At 38.0% G+C, this 27,871-nt stretch overlaps 1 long non-coding RNA gene across 8 annotated transcripts in view; it reads right to left on the bottom strand.

Moving 5' to 3' along the window:
• LOC307189277 overlaps nucleotides 1-27,871 on the bottom strand; it is a 925,047-nt gene that overhangs the window by 586,620 nt on the left and 310,556 nt on the right. For 6 of the 8 annotated variants that reach the window (XR_013829132.1, XR_013829133.1, XR_013829134.1 and 3 more), the window contains exons 3-4: nucleotides 22,195-22,414; nucleotides 20,186-20,293 (exon numbers count right to left, since the gene is read on the bottom strand). This is a non-coding gene — a long non-coding RNA (uncharacterized lncRNA). The remainder of the gene's footprint in view (nucleotides 1-20,185; nucleotides 20,294-22,194; nucleotides 22,415-27,871) is intronic. The other 2 variants (XR_013829131.1, XR_013829138.1) reach the window with 1 other exon arrangement.

Raw genomic sequence — 27,871 nt, 5'->3', positions numbered from 1 at the left:
TGGACTTGAGGACACTGAGAGGGGGAAGGATAAGCTGGGATGAAGTGAGAGAGTAGCACTGACATATATACACTACCAAAGGTAAAATAGCTAGCTAGTGGGAAGCAGCCACATAGCACAGGGAGGTCTGCTCGGTGCTTTGTGACCACCTAGAGGGGTGGGATAGGGAGGGTGGGAGGGAGACGCAAGAGGGAAGGGATATGGGGATATATGTATACATATAGCTGTTTCACTTTGTTATACAGCAGAAACTAACACAACATTGTAAAGCAATTATACTCCAATAAAGATGTTTAAAAAAAAAAAAAAGATTTCAAGCTAGAAGAGAGAGACAGAGAGAGAAATTTAACAAGTCCTACAGAGGCACAAAACTGCCAAGCCTCATCTTGCTGCTTTTATTCCCCAGAAGGCAAGAATGAGAGCAGGTACTCGATTACTGGGCTCTTTATTTAATAACTCCAGACTTGTACAAGGGTTGGATTGATGGAGGACTCAGAACTTTCTCCATAGCAAAACTTTTCTTATGGAAAGCTGATTTTTACTGTGCCAGGCCACTGCCTCTGCTCAAGGTATAGAGAGCTTTTTTGGGTGCCTTGTGGCACTTGTGTTTGACAATGTCAAATATCCATCTGAGTGTCCATTCAAATGGAATCACATTCAGCAGAAACTGAAAAATTCATCAGAGTTTTGTTTTTTGTTTTTGTTTTTTACCACCAATGGGTAATTTCCATAGTTAACATGACCTATATCTACTGTCATGTCATCAGTACTGTGGTAATCTCCTTTTAAATGTAAACCCCACGCAGGTAATTCAATTCAGGTCAACCAGCAGTTATCGTATATATATATTCTTTGCATTGCTCTCGGAAGCTATAAGGGTTTCCCAGTTAGATAAGACATGGTCCCTGCCATCATGGAGTCTTCAGCCTAGGGCAGGAGTCATAGATATAGCAAGAAGGTCTAAACACTTGTAAAGGGAGAATTTAGGGAAGGGAGAAATAATTACAACATGGAGACATGGGAAAGCATCCTGTGATAGATGATTCCTTAGCTGGGTCATGAAATTGGCAGTATTCTTCTGCTACATTTTTATTTTAAAAATTGCTTAATTGAAAAAAGTATATCTATGTAAGAAAATGAAAACTAGGTCAATAGCTCATCATACAGAGATAACCACTATTGATAGTTTAGTACGTTTTCTTCTACAGCTATTCCTATTTAGATTTTATATACAAAAACAGATATATAATTTACATAATGTTTCGTACCTACATGTTTTCCACTTAAGAATATGTTGTGAACAGCTTTTTAGGTCACGGTATATTCTGCTCCATCATTCTAATGACTGCAAGGTATCCTTTATAGGGATATCTCATACATTATCTAACCAATTTCCTGATAGTGGACACTTAGTATTAAGAATGTCACTGGGATTAAAAACAATATTCTAATGAACATCCTAGAAACAAAGTCTTTACTTACATCCATGATGACTACTTTAGGATAAATTTCTAAAGCTAAAATTACCAGATAAAAAGACATTTTTAAAGTTGTTGATAGATACTGCTATGTCATTTTTGATAAATATTCTATCAATCTTCTTTCCCAACAGTAGATAGGAGTGTGACTTCTTAGACAGTTTTCTGACAGGCAGAGTTGATGGGGAATGTTTTGTCCACTGATAAAATAACCTTGGCAGAGGTAATGTAAATATTTGGTGGTATTCAGGCCTTATGTCTAGGTGTTAGCTGGAGACAAAGTTTGAAGGGAGGTTTGGAGCAAGTGAGTAAAAATAAATTTGCTTTTTTTATTCAACAGCAAAAATCAGGCACTGACAAATGTTTTAAATTAGTTTTATCTCTGTAATAAATAATATATGTACAAAATAAAAACAAATCTGAAAAATACAAAGGATATAAAATGAACGATAATAGTTGCTCCGAGTCCTTGATCTGTTGTCTTCCACAAATGTAACCAATAAAGAGTAGTTGGTCATATTTCCAGAAGAGTTGGTCATATTTCCAGAAGAGTTACTCAAGTTTGCTTTGTGGCCTTGGATTTGTTGGTTTTTGTTTTTTTTTTTTTACCGAAACGGGATCACTTATTAATTGGTCACTTGAGAAGAATGAATTTCACACACTTGTCTCAGCTTCTTCCTTTCTTCTCTTTAGGAAGTTCTGCCCCAGGGAGCATGCACTAGGAAGTCCCTACAGGAGCAAGCCCTGCCCAGTGGGAAGCCCTCTACTGGTCCAGAGATAACACAGGGCATTCTAGGAAGCCAATCTGCCTGTAGATAAAAGCCACAGCCTTTATTGTTTATTGTTCTTTAGCACAGCCTTTATTGTTTATTTATTTCAAGGGGTTATTTTAGTCTCTATATATGCTATTCCTTGTCTTATTTCTCAGTTGATTCTTCACTTAGGCAGGAGAAAGGTGTGCTATTTGCTGGGCACTCTCTCCAAGAACCCAATGCATATAAATGTAGGAAATTTAGTTAACCAGGCTTCTGTTGATGGACATTTATGTTGTTTGCAGATTTTCTTTTAAATCACACAAAATACACTAACATAAGTAAATGTGAGTATATCTGTAAGGTATAACCTAACAAGTGGAATTATTCTATGAAAGGGTATGCATTCCTTAAATTTTGATAGAGCCAAATTGACTTCTATTTTTTTTACGTGTTATATATTTTACAGATTTACAATCTCATCAATAGTTAATGCAAGATCGGATTTTCTCAACCACTGCCAGTATGCGGTATTCTCAAACTGATGTATACCCTTCTGAATAGGTGACAAAAGGCATGTCATTAAAATATTAATTTGCATTTCCTTAATTATATGTGAGATTGTGCTCTTTTTCATTTATAGGCCATATGTATGATTCTTTCTGGGGACTGCCTGTTCATCTTCTTTGCCCATTTTTCTATTAAATAATTTGTCTTTCTGTTATTGATTTTTAAGAGCTCTCTGCATATTAATAAAGTCAGCCATTTCCCTATGTTATGTTCTATAAATAATTTTTCCATTTATTATTTGTCTTTTGGTTATGTGTAGGCATTTTTTTTTTTTGGTCAACTATCATGTAGTCAAATTTCCAATTGCTTTTATGACTTATCTACATTGATCCCTAAGAGGAAATACCACTTAGATTTGAAAAGGAAATACTAGAAATACAGATATGAATTGATGGACTATTACAATGACTTTAATAAGTGGTCAAGACTATGGTAATGGTAAAGAAATAGAAGAAAATGAGTGTGAACTTATTCAGAAAATAGGTGTTATTAAGGAAGAATAGAAGATCAGTGAAAATTAAAACGACTAAAATTCCAAGGTTAGAATGTAGATAGAACTGGGAGTTGATACATACATTTTCTCTAAGGAAATTCCTTTATTTTCCAGTCTTCCATGAACTGCATTAATCTGGACTTGGAAACAATTCTAACGTATTAGAATATTTTCAATGAACAATGCTACTCCCTTTTTCAGATGTCAACTACTTCTTTTCCTCTCCTTAGAGAATGAGAGCTTTAATAATGTTGACATAATAGAGAATTGTTTTAGGACTGTATCAATTTCATAACTATGTTATTATTTATTGATGAATGTTATGTCTCTGATAATCTTATATAGTATTCCTTTGTAATGCTTATTAAAAATAATGGTGATATATTTATTTATGAATATTTACCATCTGTCCTTTTCTTAGACCATGAAAACCATGCCTGTTATATTCACTGTGTCTCCTGCACTTAACACAAAGATTACACACACTAAGTGCCCAATAAGTCCCCTTACAAGCTACCATTCACATACTTCCTTCAATTTAAACAAAGTATTCTTACTTATAAAATATATCCATGTACAGAAATTTATTTGGATGTTGAATGTCACAGTAACTCCGTGGGTTAGGTTTTTATCCCCATTTTATTGAGGAGGAAATTTATGCTCAGATATGTGACATGACATTTCCAAGATCACACAAAGAGTGAAATAATTACTTCAAGCCATGACTTCACCCAGTGCTTTTTCCACAATGTCATGCTTCAAGTTTAGAATCATATAAACTTCAATATGAAAAGGTTAAAAACTTTCTAAATGCTGTCAGACTGGGTAGTTCATAAAAATAAATGTTTGCTGTGTACAAATAATGAAATGATTTTTCATTATTCATACATCTTCATTAGGTGGTTCATACAATTGCTGTGGTGACTTTGATGTTCAAAGCAAAGTGTGTCATTTACTGATAGTAAGTTATTGAGAATACACTGTAAGTGTGCCAGTGGATTTTTTTCTCCCTGAAGTCACTATGAAAAGAGTTTGGCTTTATGTTGGAGAAAGAAAGGTTTAGGTTAGTTAGTAAGATGATTACATTAAGATATGAGTTACTATGACTAAGTAAAATTGTAACTGTTCAGTCAACCAGATGTACCAAGAGAGCAGAGTTTCCTATGACATAGCAGATTAGACAAGAAGCTACTTCTGATTTCAGCAGAGCCTGCATTGGTAAAACCTGCAACACTAAGTTACTCATTCAGTGAGTATGTATTGAATGCCTGTTTTCTACCAGGCCCCCTGCTGAAAGCCAGGAATTCCACAGTAGAGAAGAGGGGCAAAATCTCTGCCCTCAGGAAGCATATATTCTAATAGGGTGACAGACCAAAAACAATGAATATATCAATAAACAAAGCATAACAGCTTCTGATTGCTGCTGCTGTAGAAGAAGAAATATATACTGGGTGATAAACCGGGGAGTGATGAGGTGTGCGGGAGATATACAAGAGATTGATCAGGGAAGTGCTCTCTGAGGAGGTGAGAGTTAAGTTAGATCTGAATACTGGGCTAAGTTATATATTAGACAAATATTCAAGGCAGAGCAAAATAATAAGGGTCAAACTCTGGAGGCAGGACATTTATGTCCACAAAACAGAATGGAGGTTTTGAAGCTAGAGAACAAGAAGGAAAATGAGACACGATACAGTCAAAAAGCCAGCATGAGCAAAGTCATGCAGGTGCACAAGAACAGGTTAAGAAGTCTGGTTTTCTTCATTAAATGAGGAATCATTAAAGGGTTTTAAATAGGGAGATATTTGTGAATGAAAAATGTTGCCTGCCATCAAGCCCTCAGCCGCTGAAGCCACCCCCAACTGTGTACCCCGAGGGATTCAGGATGCATCCTGAATGCAGTATACTGGCCCTAGAAAGTTAAGGTGCATATCAAAGGAATGGTTTCAATAAGCCCACACTCTTGCATCTTCCCATACAAAGAAAAGAGCTAAATTCATTAACTTGAGGTATCTGGTTTTCTTTAGTAACAAGTAATCTTTCGAAGTTCCAACCACCTGTTCTTTGCTGCAAAAACATAACCTGGCTCCTCCCTTACCTCTTTGGAGCAATCTCTCAGAGCTGAGGGGTGGTGTCCCAGGCTTAAGTCCTCAGTTTTGTCCACCAAATAAAACATAATTCTCAACTTTTAGGCTGTGCATTTTTTTCAGTCGACAATTATAATCTCATACGTTTTCTTTTAATCTATGATATCTGGACTGAAAGAGTAATGCTGTTAAGAGAGACGGACATTGGGCTTCCCTGGTGGCGCAGTGGTTGAGAGTCCGCCTGCCGATGCAGGGGACACGGGTTCGTGCCCCAGTCCAGGAAGATCCCACATGCCGCGGAGCGGCTGGGCCCGTAAGCCATGGCCGCTGAGCCTGCGCGTCCGGAGCCTGTGCTCCTCAACGGGAGAGGCCACAGCAGTGAGAGGCCCGCGTACCGCAAAAAAAAAAAAAAAACAGAGAGAGAGACGGACATTAAGAAAGTTTGATAAAGTTTCTGCTTTAAGGGAAGCACCAGAGTCCAATGGGAATAAGCAAATTTAAAACAAGATCAGAGTTTAGAAGGGAAAGAGAGTGACCTAGTGTTAGGAATTTACAAAGAAGAAATGTTGCTGATGGTAAGCTCCTGGAAGCACCCATGCTTTGAAGAACTTCTAGCCTCTTATCTCTAAAACTGATTAAAGCACATCCTGGCCACTCACCCATGAGAGGTCTGAAAATTACCAATGGGGATCTGGAGAGTTTTATTGCAACATTTTCCTTACTCAGGTAAGTGAATAATTGAATGAACGAACATGTAAATAAGCAAATAAAACGACTCTCAGAGTTTCAGTTGAAAATGAGATACAGATTAAAGCAATGTTTTCAAATCCCACCTTATCAGAATCATTTGGAAAGCTTTGTAAAGACTAAGATTTCTAGGTCCCACTTGTGCAGATTCTAACCTACAGATCAGTAGGGCTTTGTGCCCAGGAATCTGTATTTTTTAAAGGTCCCCATTAAATGTTGATGTTCAGCCAGGTTTAGCAACCACTGAATTAGCTAAGCTTGCCAAGTCCCTTTCAGTCCAATGAGTCTGTAAATTATCAGACTTCAGTGGGACCATGGGACCATTGCTAGATGGTGCTAATGTGGATTGCCAAATTGTTTCATTTTAAATTTCATTTGAGGAGAAAGCCAAATGATATTAGCAAATAAAAAAAATTATTGGCACCAAATTCTCCCAGCTGCTATGCATTGAGGGCTCATATTCTGATTGTTTGAGAGAGACAATGCATCTTCCAGGGTGACATGACTTATGGTCAAGAGAGTGTTTAGGCACAGGGAGAAGGTGTTTAGGATCACCATACATTATTTTTGTAAAGCTCCCTCTGTTGTCACTTTGGAATAAAATTTTGATCACTTGTGGCTGTGTCTTCTAGCTATAAAGTTGTGCTAAGTGAGGGGGAAGCTGACGTCAAAAGCGTACCATGGGTTCAAGGTCATACGATGAGTCACGGACCAAAATGGTGTTCAGCCATGGACTCTTTGTTCTTAATTATGTAACTAGTCTCCCAAGGCAAAGCAACAGCACAAACCAACAGAAGTATTTAATGGTTTAGATGGAAATTATATTGCTTTCCTGTACCAGCGTAAACTGTTCTAGGAAAAATGATAGGATCTGGAGTGAGAGGAGTATTGGCAAAATCTTTTGTCCATAAATAATTTCCTTTTTCTCCCTTGGCATCATAATATTTGAAATGCCACCACTAGTGACTCTTTTTGGACAGGGAAACTATACCCACATCAGGCCACACAGTTTTAGCCTTCCTGGTCAAAATAATAAAGTAAGTATTTTACACATGTGTTCACTATTTGACATTCTTTCAACAGAGCTTGAATTAATTCATTTCTTTATTCAACATATGTCTATAGAGCACCTGGTATACAGCAGCCACTGTAATGCACACTAAAGGTACACTGGTGACTAAAACACAAATCCTGCTCTCAAGGAAATCCTATCTGGTATGGTGGCCAGGTCCTGTGCTCATATGAATATACTTGACTAGGTGGTGTAAGTCTATTCAGACACTGTGACATTGTTTAAAAAAAGAAACTTTCATGGAAAAGAATCTGAAAGAGTATATATATATATATATATATGTACTTTTAAATATATATGTAAAAATCTGAATCGCTTTGCTGTACACCTGAAACTAACACAACATTGTAAATCAACTATACTTCAATTTGAAAAAGCAACTTTCTTTCTGGGGTGGTCTTGTAACAGATTTTAATTTCTAAAGGTAGCCAGAAAGTTTCTATTTCATATGCTCCTTGCATGCTCCCTTTTTGGACCACTCTCTCGGAATTCAACTGCCATCTTTGAACAGCCCAAGTCACACGGTGAGTCCCCCACGCACATCATCTTGTTCACAGTGCCAGTTGCCCTGAGAGTTGGAGACATCCCTGCTCAGATTCCAGATAATCAAGAAAAGAAGCCTTTAGGTACTTCTAGCTCCCAACCATTCAAGTCTTCTCAGATAAGAGCCCAAACCTCACAGGGCACAGATCAGTTACTCCCACTATACTCTGGCTGAATTAAAAAAAAAAAAAATAATAATAGCTAACATTTGTTGGTCTCATTACTTTTCAGGCACTCTGCTAGGGATTTACATAATTAGCTCTCTGCTCATTTAAACCTTAAAATGACCATGTAATGTTGCTTATTCTTATAATTTCCATTTTACAGATGGTGAAACAGAGGCTTTTAGAGGATGTGACTTGTCCAAGGTGACGTAGCTGGTAAACAGTAGGGCTGAGACTGAAACCCAAATATGGTTGCATGTCTCCATGCAGACACTATAATTTATTTTAGCCAACGGTCAACTTAATTTGTCATTCTGTATGAGTATCTGGCTGAATTCTTGACCTATAGAATACATAATAGAATGGTTTATTTGTTACACCACAATGTTTGGGGTTGTTTATTATTCAACAATAGCTATCTAGAATAAGTCTCCCCCAATCTGACTGTTAGTTGTAACAAAAGTCCACATTCCTCAAGGATCAGTTTATTAGCTCTTACTGAAAGAAGGGGATAGTAAAATTTACAGAGCTAATTTTACATTCTAATTTTTTAGAGTTTACTATTGGGTGGGCCAAAATGTTCATTTGGTTTTTTCCATAAGATGACTCTAGCAGCACTTAGTTGTCTTTAACTTCATTCTAAACAATTATGTTAGATTGTATGTGACAGCTGTCATATCAGCGTGCATTTAAAAAAAGACTCATCGGGCTTCCCTGGTGGCGCAGTGGTTGAGAGTCCGCCTGCCGATGCAGGGGACATGGGTTTGTGCCCCGGTCTGGGAGGATCCCACATGCCGCGGAGCGGCTGGGCCCGTGAGCCATGGCCGCTGGGCCTGCGCGTCCGGAGCCTGTGCTCCGCAGGGGGAGAGGCCAGAGCAGTGAGAGGCTCGCGTACCGCAAAAAAAAAAAAAAAAAAAAAAAGACTCATCAAAATTGGTGGATTTTTGTGTAGCCATTTTAATATTGAAGATGGAAGAAAAAAAGCAATGTTTCTGGCATATTATGCTTTATTATTTCAAGGAAGGTAAAAATGCAACTGAAACCCACAAAAAGATTTGTGCAGAGTATGGAGAAGGTGCTGTGACTGATTGAATGTCTCAAAAGCGGTTTTCGAAGTTTCGTGCTGGAGATTTCTTGCTGGACAATGCTCCACGGTTGGGCAGACCAGTTGAAGTTGATAGCAATCAAATCGAAACAATAATTGAGAACGATCAACATTATACCACGCGGGAGATAGCTGACATACTCGAAATATCCAAATCAAGCATTGAAAATCACTTGCACCAGCTTGGTTATGTGAATAGCTTTGATGTTTGGGTTCCACACAAGTTAAGCGAAAACAACCTTCTTGACCATATTTCCACATGCGATTCTCTACTGAAACATAATGAAAACGTTCCGGTTTTAAAACAAATTGTGACGGGTGATGAAAAGTGGATACTGTACAACTATGTGGAACGGAAGAGATCGTGGCACAAAGCAAAATGAACCACCACTAACCACACCAAAGACCGGTCTTCATCCAAAGAAGGAGATATTGTGTATACGGTGGGATTAGAAGGGAGTCCTCTATTATGAGCTCCTTCCGGAAAACCAAATGATGAATTCCAACAAGTACCACTCCCAATTAGACCAAATGAAAGCAGCACTCGATGAAAAGCATCCAGAATTAAACAGAAAACGCATAATCTTTCATCAGGGTAACGCAAGACTGCATGTTTTTCTGATGAACAGGCAAAACTGTTACAGCTTGGCTGGAAAGTTCTGATTCATCTGCCGTATTCATCAGACATTGAATCTTCGGATTTCCATTTATTTAGGTCCTTACAAAATTCTCTTAGTGGAAAATATTTCAATTCCCTGGAAGACTGTAAAAGGCACCTGGAACAGTTCTTTGCTCAAAAAGATAAAAAGTTTTGGGAAGACAGAATTATGAAGTTGCCTGAAAAACGGCAGAAGGTAGTGGAACAAAAGGGTGAATACATTGTTCAATAAAGTTCTTGGTGAAAATGAAAAATGTGTCTTTCATTCTTACTTAAAAAACCGAAGGCACTTTTTGGCCCACCCAATATGTGCTTTGCTTTAGAGACGTTAGACATTTTCATTCTGGACCTCATTTTACAGTAGATCACATTTACTTTGAGCATGGAGAAATGCTCAGACATTACCTATAGTGTTCCCTCTTCCTGGATTGATGTGTTAATATTCAGCATCCCCTTTAGCCTTCCTGCTGCACACTCATCCTTCAGGTAATCAACCCAGATTTACTTTCACCTAGAAAGTTTCCCATGATCTCTACAATTTTTTTTTATATCTATATTGGAGTATAATTGCTTTACAATGGTGTGTTAGTTTACAATGGTGTGTTAGATTTATAAAAAGTGAATCAGTTATACCTATACATATGTTCCCATATCTCTTCCCTCTTGCATTTCCCTCCCTCCCACCCTCCCTATCCCACCCCTCTAGATGGTCACAAAGCACCGAGCTGATCTCCCTGTGCTATGCGGCTGCTTCCCACTAGCTATCTATTTTACGTTTGGTAGTGTATATATGTCCATGCCACTCTCTCACTTTGTCACAGCTTACCCTTCCCCCTCCCCATATCCTCAAGTCCATTCTCTAGTAGGTCTGTGTCTTTATTCCTGTCTTACCCCTAGGTTCTTCATGACATTTTTTTTCTTAAATTCCATATATATGTGTTAGCATATGGTATTTGTCTTTCTCTTTCTGACTTACTTCACTCTGTTGACAGACTCTAGGTCCATCCACCTCATTACAAATAGCTCAATTTCATTTCTTTTTATGGCTGAGTAATATTCCATTGTATATATGTGCCACATCTTCTTTATCCATTCATCCGATGATGGACACTTAGGTTGTTTCCATCTCTGGGCTATTGTAAATAGAGCTGCAATGAACATTTTGGTACATGACTCTTTTTGAATTATGGTTTTCTCAGGGTATATGTCCAGTAGTGGGATTGCTGGGTCATATGGTAGTTCTATTTGTAGTTTTTTAAGGAACCTCCATACTGTTCTCCATAGTGGCTGTACCAATTCACATTCCCACCAGCAGTGCAGGAGTGTTCCCTTTTGTCCACATCCTCTCCAGCATTTATTGTTTCTAGATTTTTTGATGATGGCCATTCTGACTGGTGTGAGATGATATCTCATTGTAGTTTTGATTTGCATTTCTCTAATGATTAGTGATGTTGAGCATCCTTTCATGTGTTTGTTGGCAATCTGTATAGCTTCTTTGGAGAAATGTCTATTTAGGTCTTCTGCCCATTTTTGGATTGGGTTTTTTTTGTTATTGAGCTGCATGAGCTGCCTAGACATTTTGGAGATTAATCCTTTGTCAGTTGCTTCATCCGCAAATATTTTCTCTCATTCTGAGGGTTGTCTTTTGGTCTTGTTTATGGTTTCCTTTGCTGTGCAAAAGCTTTGAAGTTTCATTAGGTCCCATTTGTTTATTTTTGTTTTCATTTCCATTTCTCTAGAAGGTGGGTCAAAAAGGATCTTGCTGTGATTTATGTCATAGAGTGTTCTGCCTATGCTTTCCTCTAAGAGTTTGAGAGTTTCTGGCCTTACATTTAGGTCTTTAATCCATTTTGAGCTTAGTTTTGTGTATGGTGTTAGGGAATGATGTAATCTCATACTTTTACATGTACCTGTCCAGTTTTCCCAGCACCACTTATTGAAGAGGCTGTCCTTTCTCCACTGCACATTCCTGCCTCCTTTATCAAAGATAAGGTGACCATATGTGCATGGGTTTATCTCTGGGCTTTCTATCCTGTTCCATTGATCTATCTTCCTGTTTTCGTGCCAGTACCATACTGTCTTGATTACTGTAGCTTTGTAGTATAGTCTGAAGTCAGGGAGCCTGATTGCTCCAGCTCCGTTTTTCGTTCTCAAGATTGCTTTGGCTATTCAGGGTCTTTTGTGCTTCCATACAAATTGTGAAATTTTTTGTTCTAGTTCTGTGAAAAATGCCAGTGGTAGTTTCATAGGGATTGCATTGAATCTGTAGATTGCTTTGGGTAGTAGAGTCATTTTCACAATGTTGATTCTTCCAATCCAAGAACATGGTATATGTCTCCATCTATTTGTATCATCTTTAATTTCTTTCATCAGTGTCTTATAATTTTTTGCATACAGGTCTTTTGTCTCCTTAGGTAGGTTTATTCCTAGATATTTTATTATTTTTGTTGCAATGGTAAATGGGAGTGTTTTCTTGATTTCACTTTCAGATTTTTCATCATTAGTGTATAGGAATGCCAGAGATTTCTGTGCATTAATTTTGTATCCTTCTACTTTACCAAATTCATTGATTAGCTCTAGTAGTTTTCTGGTAGTATCATAGGAAGTATTTCTGAATAATCAATAGTTTACTGCCCATTTTCCCAGCTAAACTATACGGTCCTTGAGGACAGAGATATGGCTTTTCTCAGTGCTCTATCTCCATAACTTATCACAGAGCATAGAAGATCATAAATGACCATCAGAACTAGCATTCAAGTTCCTAGCATCTCACCTTAAATATATTAAATAATTACTTAACCCTTCTACTTCTGATCAATGAATACCTCCGATATTTTTCTATCACCATCATCTTATTTTTCATTCCCTCAGTTCGTTCAAATTAGAAACATGGCATAATGGACACTCACTGGTATTTAGGGGGAGAGTGGGGAGGAATGGGGTTGAGGGAAAGGGAGAACATTGGGTGGCTGGATGAGATGAGGCAGACCAAATATGTCCATGGGTCCTGGAGTTAGACTATCTTGGTTCAAACCCTGGCTTTGTTACCTGCTTCTTTGTGATCTTGGTCATTTTACTTAACCTTACCAAGTCTAATTTTCCTCATTTTAAAAGTGGAGTTAATAGGTATTGTTGAAGAAATAAATGAAATGATGCACATTGAGAGCTTGGCCATGTGCATGGCTCATAGTAAGCATTTCGTTATTGTCAGTGACAGTCATCACAGAAACGGCAGTGGAAGTAAGAATATTAGCACCAGACTGGGATTGCAAGTCGCCATTCAAATCATTTTTACTTCCTGGATCCAAGTCTTGCAGTTTGATGTCTGAGTCACCTGACATGGTTTTTCTCATTGTTTTTGGGTCATTTAAATTCTATAGTGCTTCACCCTAATAATTCAATTCAAGTAACAGAATAATGACATTTTAGAGCTCCAGTAGAAAAAGTGGAGATGTTTCCATTTATTGAGCACCTACTATGTGCCAGGCAATTGCTATGGCTTTGCACTAGGGAATTTAAAATTATCATCTAAATTCTTGACACTCAGGAAAAAAAAAAAAAAAAAATCTGAGCTTGAATAAGAAAATCTTCCATGTGATATTCTGAACATGAAACTATTGCATGTGTCAAGAAATATCTTAAAAGGAGTCAAGGTAAATAAAAAACGTGTGGCATCCTTAGACTTTCTAATGGTAAATCACAGAGTATGGGCTAGTCTGAAAATGAAGCTGCAAAGGAGTAATAGGAACTTAAGCTCATGAGGGAGATTTTAAGTAGCTCTTTTTCCCTTGAGGAGCTGATGTCGTGGTGAACTAAGAAGAACCTCTAAAAACAGCATTGAGACTATCATTAATTAGAAACAGAGCCATTGGCGATGGAGAGGAACTATTATGTAGCTCCTCCCTGGGGTCTGGGCTGGGATGATTCCCCAAAGGGTTATTTCCAGTTGTGTGTGAGTTAATGATTTTAGTGTAATCAACCCTAGTCAAAGAGAATGCAACCTAAAGAACAAACAAAAGAAAATTGTTGGGATTACAAATAAACTCTCTTTGGACACAGGTCGTCTCACAAAGCTAATGAGTTTCCCATTCAGACTCTCCAGTGGCAGTCTACTGTAATGGCCCTAAACATTCTGAGAAAAGTGCTGATGAAGTTGGGGAGGGGGTGGCTATTATAGCTGATTGCTGAAGAAGGCAGTTTGGTGAGGGAGTAAAGGTCTTTCTCCTGTGGCTGCCTTTCACTGATAGGAAAGTGCAAAGCCCAGGAAAGGCAAGCCAGATGCTTGGCAAAAGCCATTTTAGCTTCTATAAAATAAAAAAGGGGATGGAGAAGGGAGGGGAAGGGGCATAGGAGCACACAGCCCCTCCTGCCACAGGAGAGCTGGGGCATCCTTTGAGGTCTGAATAGGATACTAACGGAAAAAATTCAACTGCATGAAAGGAAGGGCAGTAAACATACAAATCTCATTACACACAGCAAACAGAAATAACACCAAGAAAAGAGATGAATCTCTTGATTACAAACCCCATTGTTTGTAAAGGGAAGGGAGAGATATTTTAGATATATTAAGTATTATTCTTCTGTCTCCATGTAGCAAAAAAAAAGGTAGTGTAGTTCAAGGTTTTTCCCATTTTATGAAATGTCAGAAGCCATGTATCCATGAAAACTTGTCTTGAAGTCCAAAACACAAAACACAAAACACATTAAAACAGATCTATCACATTTAAAGAAAAGTAGAGACTCAGATCCAATCTCTTCTCCTAGCTTCCTGGCCCTGACAGTTGCCCTGGGACGCCCCAGGGAAACCCAACAGATCAGAAAACACAGCTTGAAAATCTCTTTGGTCTGGCTTAGCCGCATGTTATTCAAGAGCTACCAGGGAAGCTGCTTAAATTCTGACCCTCAGTTTCTTCATTCTCAAGGCGGCAATAATAGAAACCTGACAGGAACTTAAGGAGTGAAACAGTTCAGGACTTGGCCTATAGCAAGCTCTCAACCAATATTGCTTCTTTCTTTACCGCTAAACGCAGCATGAATTCTGCATTCTCTGAAAATCATTCTTAGTACTTTGACAACACAAAGTTATCTCTTTTTAAAGTCCTATTGCACTTTTAGTCAGTACAACATTTCACCATTTGGTCCTCTGAAGTTATTAACAAAATAATCATAGCTGCTACTGTTTCATTAATCACGTATTATAAACAAAGTATAGGATGATTATATTTATTTTCTCAAACTTTCACAACAAACCATCAGAATAGTTATCTTTCCCAATGTACGGAAAAAAAACTGGTGAAGAAAACTGGAAACTTCCTTAAAAATATATATACCTGATAATCCTGGTCCATTTGGCTCCAGCAACCTGAACTAGAGAAACCAAATTTAGGAGAACGAGCTCAAACATGTGCTCTTGCCTTGGTGGGAAAGAAGTAAGTTCATGGTCCAGTTACAATGCAAGGGGGCAAGATAGATAGGTATGGGGCTATCAGATTTGCTATCCAGTGAGATCCACTGCAGTGAGTGAGATGTGCACTCAGGAGCACAAGCAGAAAGTGATGACTGAGGACCATAAACGACCTTGTTAGGACTTCCTGCCATGTAGTCTTTCTCAACCTGGGTTCTTCATCTGAACCACAGATCACAAAAATGATGTGAGTAGTGATTTAGCAAATTTTTTCAAGGATGGCACATAAGGAGGGCATTCTAGATTCATGGGAGAGAAGCTATTTAATTACACATTAGGGATTCCTTGGGGACCTCTGGGCTTAATTCTTGTTCAGAACCCTGATTGAAAAAGGCTAGAGCAGAAACAATTTCCCATGCTACAGGAACAGAAAGTGGGTGAAAAAAAGGCAGTAAGTCTCATGCTGCGGGATCAGAAAGGGGGTAAAGACATCAGAGATTCCCATCTCCCAGACTGACACATAAACCTGGAGCACTTGCTGTAAACCAGTATTCTTCAAGAATCATCTTCATTCTCTTTAATCTGTTGTGTTTTGCATTTATTCTAAACAATCTCACTTATAGCATGTGTTTGCTCATGCACATTTATAGTGTGTGTGTGTGTGTGTGTGTGTGTGTGCACGCGCACATTTGTATGTGGGCACACAGGTGCATAGGTTCTCACCAATTAGCTCCCAGCCTCTACAGTGATCTTGGACCTAGTCAAAAGGGACTAATGGTCAGTTGAGGTTAGTGATGTGAGCCATGAGTTTGGACCATGAATTCTCCTGCCAGCCATTAACCCTTAAGAAATGGACCATACTCACTAGTTCTGCCAAACTCCCTCCTACTTGGAGGACTCTGCAATCCCCACATATTGTGAAGAAAAGAATACGTATAAGAATATGTTTAATCAATAGTTGCAGTGTGCACACTGACAGCTGGAATGTAAGCCTGGGGTTCTTTAGCAGGGACCCACCCAGATGTGTCCCTATAGTAATGTTGCTTATAAAGTGACTTGGTGATTCCCTGTTGTTTCTGGCCCTAATGAACTATTTACCTGTCATCTTAAGTAGGAAATCAGCATGGTGCTTTGGAAAGAGCTCTGCTCTAAGAGGGAGGAGATCTGGCCTCTTTCCATCCCCTACAGATACCTGTGAGGTTCCATGTACATAATATTTACTTAATGCATATTTGTTTAATTGTATTGAACTCAACTGGCTGTGACTCTAAATGGCTCTATTAATAATAACATAATACTTGCTTTTAAATTATATATTTATTTGCTTATCTGTTTTTTATCTGTCTCCCTCCTAGAATATACACTCCGTGAGTTTTGGGGTCCTTGACAGTTTTATTTACTGAATGTTCCCAATGCTTAAAATGGTTCTTGGTCCCTAGTAGGTGATCAATAACTATTTGTTAGACAAATGAACACCCTTACATTGAGTTTTTTTGAAATATGCCGGCACTGCACAAAACGATTTAATACATATTATGCCATTTGATCAAACTTGAGTGTGCGTATGCATCTCCTGACACCTTGTTAAATAAAATGCAGGTTCTCTTCAGGCTTGGGGTGGGGTCTGAGATTCTGCATTTCTATCAAGCTTCCAGGTGATGATGCTCATTTATGTACCATACCTGTAGCAGCAAGGATCAAATCCTCATATCGACCCACTGCATAGATGCTATTCCACCCCTTTTTTTAGAGAAGGAAACTGAGACTTCTGGATGTTCAGTAACTTACCCAAGGTCACACAGCTAATGAGCAAGAGAGTCTGATAATACAAAAAATAAGCTATCTTATGTCTCCAAATTACAATTCCTGAAAAATACACATCCAGGTACATGCACTTAGATTGCTGCAGGTAAATGTTTCAGGTATACTTATGTAACTGTTTCAGGTATACAATACTTAAAGTATTGTATACTTTATACAATAAAGGTTGATTTATTGATTGAATAAATTTATTTATTGAAGGTCATCTCTAGGTAGCTCTCTGCCTGTATGAATGTTTCACCTTGTTTTGAAAAAAAATCTCTACCTGTATTTCCTTTTATCTATCCATCCATATTTATCTGGCATTAGAAACAAGCAGAGTTTCTCTCATAGCATTCTTCAGTGAAAACCGTCACCAACCGCCCTCAAAGAAAACTCCAGCAGGCTCATGTCTTTTCAGCTCATTCTTAGATAACAGTCAATCAGGCATCATTTAAAATTGCATACAAAAGCTCAACTCAGAATTTGTCCCAATGCATCCAAGATTTTTTGTTGGCTTTTCTTTTAAATTGTGGTAAAATACACATAACAAAATTTACTATTTTAACTATTAATATTTTAAAGTGTATAGTTCAGTGGCATTTAGTACACTTACAGTGTTGTACAATCATCACCAGTAATGCAAGAACATTTTCATCACCTCAAAAAGAAACCCCACACCCAATGAGCAGTCATTCCCCATTCTCCCCCGTTCTCAGCTCCTGGCAATGACTACTATGCCTTCTGTCTCTATGAATTTGTCTACTATGAATATTTCATAGAAATGGAATCATATGTTTTATGGCCTTTTGTACCTGGCTTATTTCACATGGCATCGTGCTGTCAAGTTCCTTTCTGTTGTACTTCATTCTTTCTAATATTTCATTGTATGAATATACACATTTTTTAATCCATTCATCAGCTGACAGATATTTAGGCTGCTTCTGCTTTTTGGCTATATTGTAAATCACTTCTTTTCAGTCCTTCTGGTTATCCATCTAGAAGCAGAATTGTGGGGTCATATGGTGACCCTATATTTAACTTCTTGAGGAAACATCGATGCTTCCCACAGATGGCTGAATCATTTTACATTCCCACTAGCAAGGTATAATGTGTCCAATTTCTCCACATCCTCACCAACACATTATTTTTCATTTTTTTGATTACAGATCCTAGGTAATGTGAAGTGGTATGTCTTTGAGATTCTGATAATCATATGCCTCGTGACTAATGGTTGCACCCATCAAAACCCTGAACTTTATGCCACATCAGATTTCTTCTCTCCCCCAATTCAGACCTCATCTACCTGTAAGCCGGCCCTAAGAAAGTGGAAGATGGCTGGGTTGTTGGCATCTTGTCTTTTTCTCTATCCAGCATCTTTCCTGTGTTTCTCAGAAGACTCCCTCTGGCTAGGTGATGCTTGGAATTCCTTCCTCACCCTTCAGGCATGCACCTCGAGCTTGAGGTATGGTTCTTCTGCCTTAAATAGGTAGCCCCATTAAACAGGATCCAAGGCATATCTATCTCAGCTTTCTGCATTTGGTTGATGCAAAAACACTAGTGCATCCTTGCCCAGATCATCTCTTGTGCAGGCTGAGCTGACTATAGCAGAATTCTCATATTTGCTGTCAAAGCTGTTGGCCACCCATGCTCACCCTCTAGTTATCTTGGGCAGTAGACTTACTTCAGATCATAATGTCCATCAACCACAGGGACATATGTTATCAAGTTCTCTGGATAATCCCAAGGAAACCTACTCTCTCTAGGCTTGGGGTGAAGGAGGCTGCCCCCTCCCCTCACCTCCCCACCATCTCTCCCCCCAGCAGATTTGGAAGAGACTCGGCCTCAAAAGTACTTTGAGGGCTCTCTATAAAGGCTTCTATTTACAGATCCCTCTCCGCCCCACACTCTCTTTTTGATGTCCTCCTGTTTGCAGGGTTAAGAGTTATGGAAGCTGTCCCCTTACATTTACTTTACAAATTCTATATATGAACATAATGAGGATTTTTTGTACATTCAGTTTATTACTGGCCCCTATTATGGGCTGAATTATGTTCCTTCAAAATTAATATGTTGAAATTCTAGCCCCCAGTAGCTCAAAATGTGACTGGATTTGGAGACAGTTTCTTTAAAGAGGTGATTAAGTTACAATGAGGCCCTTAGGGTAGGCCCTAATCCAATCTGACTGGTGTCCCTATCAAAAGAGGAAATTGGACACACAAAAGGACACCAGGGGCCCACGTGCACAGAGGGATGACCATGTGAAGAGGCAGCAAGAGGACAGCTGTCTGCAAGCCAAGGAGAGAGGCCTCATAGGAAACCAAACCTGCCCACACCTTGATCTTGTACTTTCAGCCTCCAGAACTGTGAGAAAATAAATTTCTGTTGCTTAAGCCACCCAGTCTGTGGTATTTTGTTATGGCAGCCTGAGCAAACTAATGCAGCCCCTCAGTGGAAACTTAGGGAGGAAATGGCCCATTCCAACATTCAGTGACATATAGGAAGCTTGGTGATCACTGGCTCCGGATCCCCACATATTTTATCGGGGACTGGCTTTAACCCTTACTAGTGTGTGATCTTGGGAAAGTGACCTTGGTTTTCCAAAAAGATTTCTACAGGTATAAAATGGGAATACTAATGGGGAAACTACTTTATTACAGAAGGTAAACATTTATTTGCTCACATGAGTCTCACTCCAACCTCTGAAGGCCTGTGAGGCTTAAATGAGAGAATCTATGTGAAAGCACTTTCTAAATTCTAAAGTGTTATAAAATGCTCATTAATTCAATCACAACATCTACAAAACTGTTAATGGTGGGGGGAGGAAATCAACTAGTGTGTTATTTTGTTTTGAGTGCAGGGTCAGGGTGTAAAGTGGCACACACTCCCCTCCACCTGTCAGCAACCAACAATTAATCCATCTCAGGGTATTTTCAAATATCAGGAATCATGCATTTTCCATTCACCAGCTGGAAGATTGCCACACAAAACAGCCAGCACCAGCTATCAGCTAAATTAATACTTGCTGCTACTAAGAACTCAATTCCTCCACCACTTTCTTCACTTCTACTAGCTCATGCAAAGTGGCCAACACAACGTTCCCCTGGAGCTGAGCTTAGGCATATATGTGAAGCCTGAACCTCTCATTTCAATATCCATGGGATCAGGGATGCATTAACTATAGAACATCCATAAGTGCTAGGAAATGTGCTAGACATTGAACATAAATGCAGTAGCTCATGTCAGTCCCTTAAGGTAGGAATTAATAGCTCCATCTTATATTTAAGTAAATTGAAGCTTAGAGAGGTCAGTTACCTTCCATCCATGTATTTGACAGGTTATTAGTTGAATACTTTTTGTTTGCTAATTCCTGAGTATATGCTGAAGAATACAACTTGCAATCTTGCTGGGGAAGCAGACCATCTGAAATAAAGGAGCAAATATATTTATGCATATTGTTTTTGTTTTCCAAAGGAAATTCACAACACAGCCACTCACAACATGGAATTAAAGATCTTAGAGGGGGAGCAGACAACAAACAAACACGCAAATAAACACAGATTTAAGTTCCATGAAGGGGCTTCACAGAAGGAGTGATAAAAATTCAAGTAGGTGGATTAGGAAGTGTACTTAATCAGGAAACTAAGGGTGAAAAGTAGCCATCTGTCCAGAGGACAACATGGAGACAAAGTCGTGGTGATACAGTTTAAGTCTCTGTATCTGATCATGAAGAACCTGTGTAATTTTCAGGTGCAGAAGCTGACACATTCTCCTTTTTACTACAGTTAAAAGTTAGGAATTTAAGTATAGAGCCAAGGATAGAAGAACCAAATTGTAAGACCTTTCTGTGACACTTAATAGCTGGTGTCTTTAGGAAATTCATTTCATCTTTCTGAGCTTCAACTTTCAAATCTGCCTTGTTAAACTTATAGCACTGTTCTCACGATCCACGGGGCAGTGTATGTGAAAATGCTTTTGAATGTGCTATATGAATGTAAGAGATAACTGAAAACAGCAAAAACCTCTGATAGGAAAATGCATTCCATGTCTGTCATGTTAACCCAATAGGTTAAACCTCTTCCAGAAGATTTTACCTGGTTAGGTTCCTAAAACAGCCCTGATCACAAATTGCTGACAAACAATAGTTCACTCCCTATTGCCTCCAGGGTAAGGGGCATGCCAGCCAGCCTCCTCCCCTCCTCCCACCATCCCAACCTCTAGCATTGTTTCCCAAACTTCTAGTATTTTAAGAATCATACAGGGGCTCATGGAGACCTGATAAATACCCAGATCCCAAGACACAATTCCTTTCTCACTGAATCTGAATCATAAGCCAAGGAATCTATATACATTTAAATAAGCAGTACAGGTGATTACTGGAATCAGCTTATTAGGAGAAGTACTATGGGTCACTGGTCCTCAAACACATGTATACATACGTATCACCCATGGAGCTTATGAAAAAAGAAATTCCTGGCAACAGCCTTCAATAAAATTTCTAATTTACTGTGTTTACAGGGTAACTGAGGAGTTGCATTTTTAACAAATATCTCTCCCTCTCTCCAGCTGTTGTCTGTGGTCTGTTGTTCAAATGTAAGGAAGAACGGGTCTAGAATGGAATGAATCTTTATTTCCTGCACCCTCTGCACTTCTACCTCTCTTTCTCTCCGCTGTCTATTGTCAATTTGAATTCCACTTCTCACAAAAGGTCCTGAAATTTCTGCCCTCTCCTCTACTGCCCTAGAGCTATTTTAAAATATTTTGGGAGAGACACAGACTTTCTGAAGTCACTCCATGCAATGGCTTGGATTATTAATTAGATTCTGGAGGAAAATGTAGAATTGGGGGATAATTAGAAAGAAAAGGAGAAAGAGAAGGAGGGGAAGAAAAGGAAGGAAGGAAGGAAGAAAGGAAGGAAAGAAGGAAGAGAGGGAGGGAGGGAGGGAGGGAGGGAGGGGAAAAGTAACCGACTATTTAAAGTTCTTTTTAAGTGAGAAAAATATATATGGACGTCAGAAAACCTTGCAGTCCAAATGTGATGTATCTCTCCCACATGTTTATGGGGTAAGTGAATGTAGTGTAAGCCTATGGTCTGAAAGTGTAAAATATCTGTGCACCACCACAAGAAATTCCTGCCTTAGAATGAGAAGGATAGATGTTTAGATAATCGTGAGGTATTTTCCAGAGCCCCTCAACTCACATCTATTGTAAGATTTTAACTCTGAGCAATATATGATCCTTCCTCTGAAATGAGGCCTGGGACAAAGGAAAAAAAAAAAATGCACTAAAGAAAGGGGTAGGTAAAAAGAAAAGCAAGCATTTACCCAGGCAAGCTATAATGCTTTTCCAGATCTGATCTATAAATGTTTGTGTCTCCTCCTTCCAAATGCATATGATGAAGCTTAAATCCTGAATGTGTCGGTATTTGGAGGTGGGGGGTCTTTGTGAAGTAATTAGATCTTGATGGGAGCCTTCCTGAATGAGATTACTGCTCTTATACGAAAAGACTTGAGAGAGATTATCACACAGGTAGAAGATGGCCATCTGAACAAGGAAGAAAGGCTTCATCAGAAAATGAGCCTACTGGATCCTTAATTTTGGACTTCCCAGCCCCCAGAACTGTGAGAAATAAATGTTTGTTGTTTAAGTCACCCAGTCTATGGTATCCTGTTATAGCAGCCTAAACTAAGATAGAATATAGCCCACACCAGACTTTTCTGAATCATTAAGCCTCCCAATCGCCTGTGTGTTAACTTTACCCAGCTCAGGTACAATCATCAGTGAAAGAAAACAAACTTTAGAGCACATGTGTTAAGTCAGCACCAGAGGGGTCTTGAGGGGAGGGGGATGGCCGGAGGATGGTGATGGGTGAGGATAGCAGCCACCTGTACATTTGCTCCATCAGTGGAAGTCCTTTAGCATGAGGAGAGCCTCAAGATTTAGCATCTGAGACAGATGGTGGGATTTCATGCAGACTTCAGCTGTGCGTCCCTTGCTGGAAGCTCTCTACTCTTTCTCCCGTGATGAAGCTTTCCTTTCTCTTTCTTAGAGTCTTCTGAAACATGGTCAAACAGGGACCAAGTCTGAATGTTCATTTTGTTCACCTCTCTCTTTAGATCCAAATATAAAATGGTTCAATTTGCTGCCTGTTACCTATGGACACCATTTAGGAGTTGCTTTCTGGTTCAGGGCAAAGAACTGAAGACAGGGTGATCAACCTAAAAGATACTTTTGAAAATACATCTAGGTTCATATCATGTACACCACAGATTCCGCTCTCCTCCCAAATCTGACGGACTTTACAATTTTAATGGCTTCCAGTGCTCTTCTAATGAAGACTAGAATTACTAAAGAGCCTGCAGTGATGTGTACAATCTGGCCCCTGCAATGGTTAAAGCTTGCCCATCACCCTCCACCACTTGTCCATCTCCCACTCACTCACAGTTTTCTCTTATCTCCTAGTCTCTAGTCGAGACTCAGCCAAACTTTGTTTCCTCAAGAAGCTGTACTCAGGACAGCGCATGCTCTCTGTGTGAAATTAATGGTCTCTTAGCTCCTGTATTTCTCCTTTGTGTCACTTACTACAATTATAATTAAGATAACAACAACTATGGAATTAGTTGCTTAGATTATTGTTAAATTCTGTAGTACAATGTCAACTCTGTGAGGATAGGGTACTAGTCTTGTGTTTAGCATCACCAGAGTTTAGTAGGATGTCAGGAGCTCAATAAATGTTTTTTGAACAAATAGCAAACAGAAGTGAAGCATGTTTGCAGGAAAAGCCTCTGTGTTGCTTTCCTTTGGTCTTCGTTTGCCAATTTGTATAAATTAGCAGAACAGCAGGAATCCTCTCTGATCTACAAAATCTAGGTAGAATTGTTAGCAGCCTTGGATGTCTGAATGCACTTATTCCTGAAAATTTTTCCTGCACATTTATAGAAGATTTCCCCCCCCTCCTTGGGAATGTTGGCCTTCAATCTCTGCTTTCAGACTTGCCACTCTCCTCTAAAATTTAGATGTAAGACTCACTCTTTTCTTTCACTTTATAAATATGTGGATGTATCTAAACCATTTCTGAACATGGACAGTATTGCTGAATATTTCAAGGGGTGGGAAAAGTCAGAACAAGTGTTGACATCACAGTAGTATAAACAACTTCTAAAGTCTCCAGCCACCACCTTAGAAGTCCCCTAACACCATGCAGGTCTCTCCCCACTAAGAGTTCCCCCCGCTACTACGTGTATGTTCTCAGCTCTTTCCTTCATCTTCTCTCAGCCTCCCATTATTTTTTTTTTTTCCCTACTCTTTTCTTCTCATCCATGTCTCCTGTTTGATCTCAGGAGTTACAAAGAAACTGCTCTCCCATTATTCAACAGACAAAGTTTCCCCTCTTTTAACATCTTGCCATATTGCAAAAATGAATCTGATTCTTTCTGAATTGTATTTTGGGTTATTTCTCCAAACAAAGATAATTTCCTTCCCAAGAAGAATGTCATTGTCAGACAGTAAGATGGTGTTTATTGTTTTCATCTTACTGTTATCCCCTCTTTAAAGAATTTAATTTGTGTCATATTTTCTTCCCAAATGGTGTATACTGTAGAAATTTGAGTGAATTCTTCCAAATGAAAAACAAAGTAATAATTGAATTAAGTATAACACTTAAAAGCAATAGCTAGGGAGACATATAAATCTGGGTTAAAATATCCTTGAATCAACAACCTGTGGGACTGCAGGTAAGTTATTTAAGCTCTCTAATATTCCGTTTTCCTATCTGTGAAATAAGAATAAAAATGCTTTTGGATTTTTTAGTTACATGAAATAGTAAATCACTTCACTGTTTAAGCCAATATGAAATGCTTTGTTTTTTGCTCACCATCAAAAACTTAATAACCCACTGTTATTACCTGATGTATTGATACATGGCTTTTCCTATTTTAGTACCATCCTCTCAGTTCACTTAATCTATGTTTCTATATTTGCTATAGTACCAGAGCTTGGAACTCGACAATTCCTCAGCAAATAATACTACTGGTTTCAAGAAAATAAAATTTATTATTATTTTACTTGTTAAATATGCAAAAAATACTGTTAGTCCAGAAATTGTGATTTTATACTTATCTTTTAGTGTATCATTTTAAATAAAGAAAAAAATTAATATATGTGTTATGTTTAAATATAAATATTTATATATTTTAAAATTTATATTTATAGTAAATATTTATTAAAATAAATAAAAACGTAAGTACATAAAATGGTTTTCTTCCTCCTTGACTATCTATGATTATAATATAAAATCACATACACACGCGTGCATATAAACTTGCTTCTTCCTCCTTGCCTACCCAAATTACTATTCCTGTTTTACTATTCTGACCACACTGATATATGTTTTTCTTTGGGAAGCCCCCCTCTCCTGTTGCATAACAACCAGGTGAGATGTAGGATTGACTTTAGCCCTAACCTGTTGCAAACTAACTCAATGTGCAGCATTCTCCTGACATAATGTTGGTTCACCACGGGCCAGTTAGAGGTAAAACAGGAAAATTCAAGTGATGTGGAAACCCACCTGGTCTATTCCCTTGATATGAATAAGAAAGCAAGAAGCCCTAATTGCTGATGGTAGCCACCTTGCAACCATATGGAAAACCAGTCTGGCACTAGGAAGAATGCCAAGTCAAGAAAACCACAAAGAAATAAAGATTAAATCCTTGACCAAACTGTTCCTGGGCCCATATATTTCTGGCTTTTTCAATTATGTGAAATAATCAATCCCTTATCTTTGAACCTAATCACAAGTGGTTATAGTGACAACCTACCAAAAGCAAGCTAAATAATACTCATTACTTTTGTGATAATACACTTTCCATTCAATGTTACTATTTTATGTTTCTATATTTGTAACAATATCTTTTTTTATCTGATATAAGACTAGACTACTGTTACTGCTATTCTTTTATTGAACATTGGACCTTCCACCTAATTACATTTCCAAATAAATATAAAATTATTTAATTAAATTTCAAAGATAAGGATGGTTTAGATTTTGACTTGAATTAAATAAAAATCAAGGTTAATAGACAATTTTCCAGTATTTTCTCGTCCTATTCAGGAACATAGTGTATCCAACCATTTAATCAAATCTTCTTTTAAATTCTCCCTAATATGAGTTTATAGATTTATTTATGACTACATATTACCCATTCAATTTATGCCTCTATCACATTTTATTGCTCTTAGTAAAGGATGTTTAAGTATATTTTTCCCAAATGGTAAGTTATTATACTAATATTCTTCTTGGCAGTTTACAGTAGTTTCCAGAAAGCACAGTATCTTGGAAGCAGACCACCTGGATCAAATCATGGGTCAGCCACTAAATACCTTTATGTCCTTTGAAACCTGAACTTGGATTGATATTTCTCTCTCTGCCTCTCTCTTGCCATATATATAGTTACCAAAGGGGAAACATGGCGGGGAGGGATAAATTAGGAGCTTGGGATTAGGATATACAGACTACTATATATAAAATAGATAACTAATAAGGACCAGTAGGTATAGCACAGGGAACTTGACTCAATATTCTATAATAACCTATATGGGTAAAGGATCTGAAAAAGAATGGATACATGTATATGTATAACTGAATCACTTTGCTGTACACCTGAAACTAATACAATATTATAAATCAAATGTACTTCAATAAAATCAAAAAAAGAATTCAATATGTATCTCTTAAATTTGTGTTTCTATAACTTATACATACACATACACACACAAATATAATTTGTAGGGTTTGTTTTTCCTGGCAATTTATTTTTCTAACCTTCTAATTTTTGTCCAGATTGATAGCCACATTCTTTTTAACTGCTGCATAATACTCCGTGGTAGCTTCATCATAATCCATAGCAGTACATGACAATGTATTTAATAATATCCCTATAATTGGATATGTAGAGATTTTAGTTTTTCACTATTACAAATAGTGCTGTCGTGAACACCCTTGTATATATCACTTGTTGGCATATGTAAATGACTCAATAGGAGAAAAATAAAGAGGTTAACTGATGGAACAATGGATTTGTACATTTTTATTTGACAATTTCTGATAAACTGCTCTCTGAAAATGTTCTAATACTTATATTCCTATTTTAAAACCATGTTTTTTTAAAAAAAGTTCTGTTTGACTTAATTAATTGCATTTGGCCATGCATTGATACATGCTTGTACATTTTCTTGTTCTCCCTATTTCTATGGTTTATTATATCAGTGTATTCTCCTAAATTGAACCATTAGTGTATTCCTATCCAAAAATACTATGCATTTTGAAAGATAAAAAAATTAGGACTTCCCTGGTGGTGCAGTGGTTAAGAATCTGCCTGCCAGTGCAGAGGACACGGGTTCGAGCCTTGGTCCAGGAAGATCCCACATGCTGCAGAGCAACTAAGCCTGTGCGCCACAACTATTGAGCCTGCGTGCCACACCTACTGAAGCTCGCGTGCCTAGAGCCTGTGCTCCGCAACAAGAGAAGCCACCACAATGAACAGCCCTCGCACCACAACAACAGGTAGCCCCCTCTCGCCACAACTAGAGAAAGCCCACGCACAGCAACGAAAACCCAACACAGCCAAAAATAAATAAATAAATAAATTTATTTAAAAAAAAACTTATAGATAAAAAGGAAATATTAATGAAAACACAATAAATGGAAGTTCTTTTTTTAATTCCAATGAAATAATTGTTTGAAAAACATAGAATTGTATGCTATCAAATTATACTAATAACTTATGGAAATGTGGGAAAGGAAAAAGGCAAAAACAAAATACTTTAAAAAGTCATTAATGAATATATGTCATTATTATGTTTATGTGGTATAAAAATGTTTATTGACTATTTTAAGATAATGATGAATAATTCCAAAATGGAATGTTTACCCTCTAAATCTGAATCATCAAATATAAACAAATAAATAAAAATCTAGACAGCCAAAGGCAAATAAGAAAATAA

Source organism: Stenella coeruleoalba (genome assembly GCF_951394435.1).
Source record: "Stenella coeruleoalba genome assembly, chromosome: 7".
NCBI classification, from domain to species: Eukaryota; Metazoa; Chordata; class Mammalia; order Artiodactyla; family Delphinidae; genus Stenella; species Stenella coeruleoalba.
This window is presented reverse-complemented; position numbering and strand designations above follow the sequence as displayed.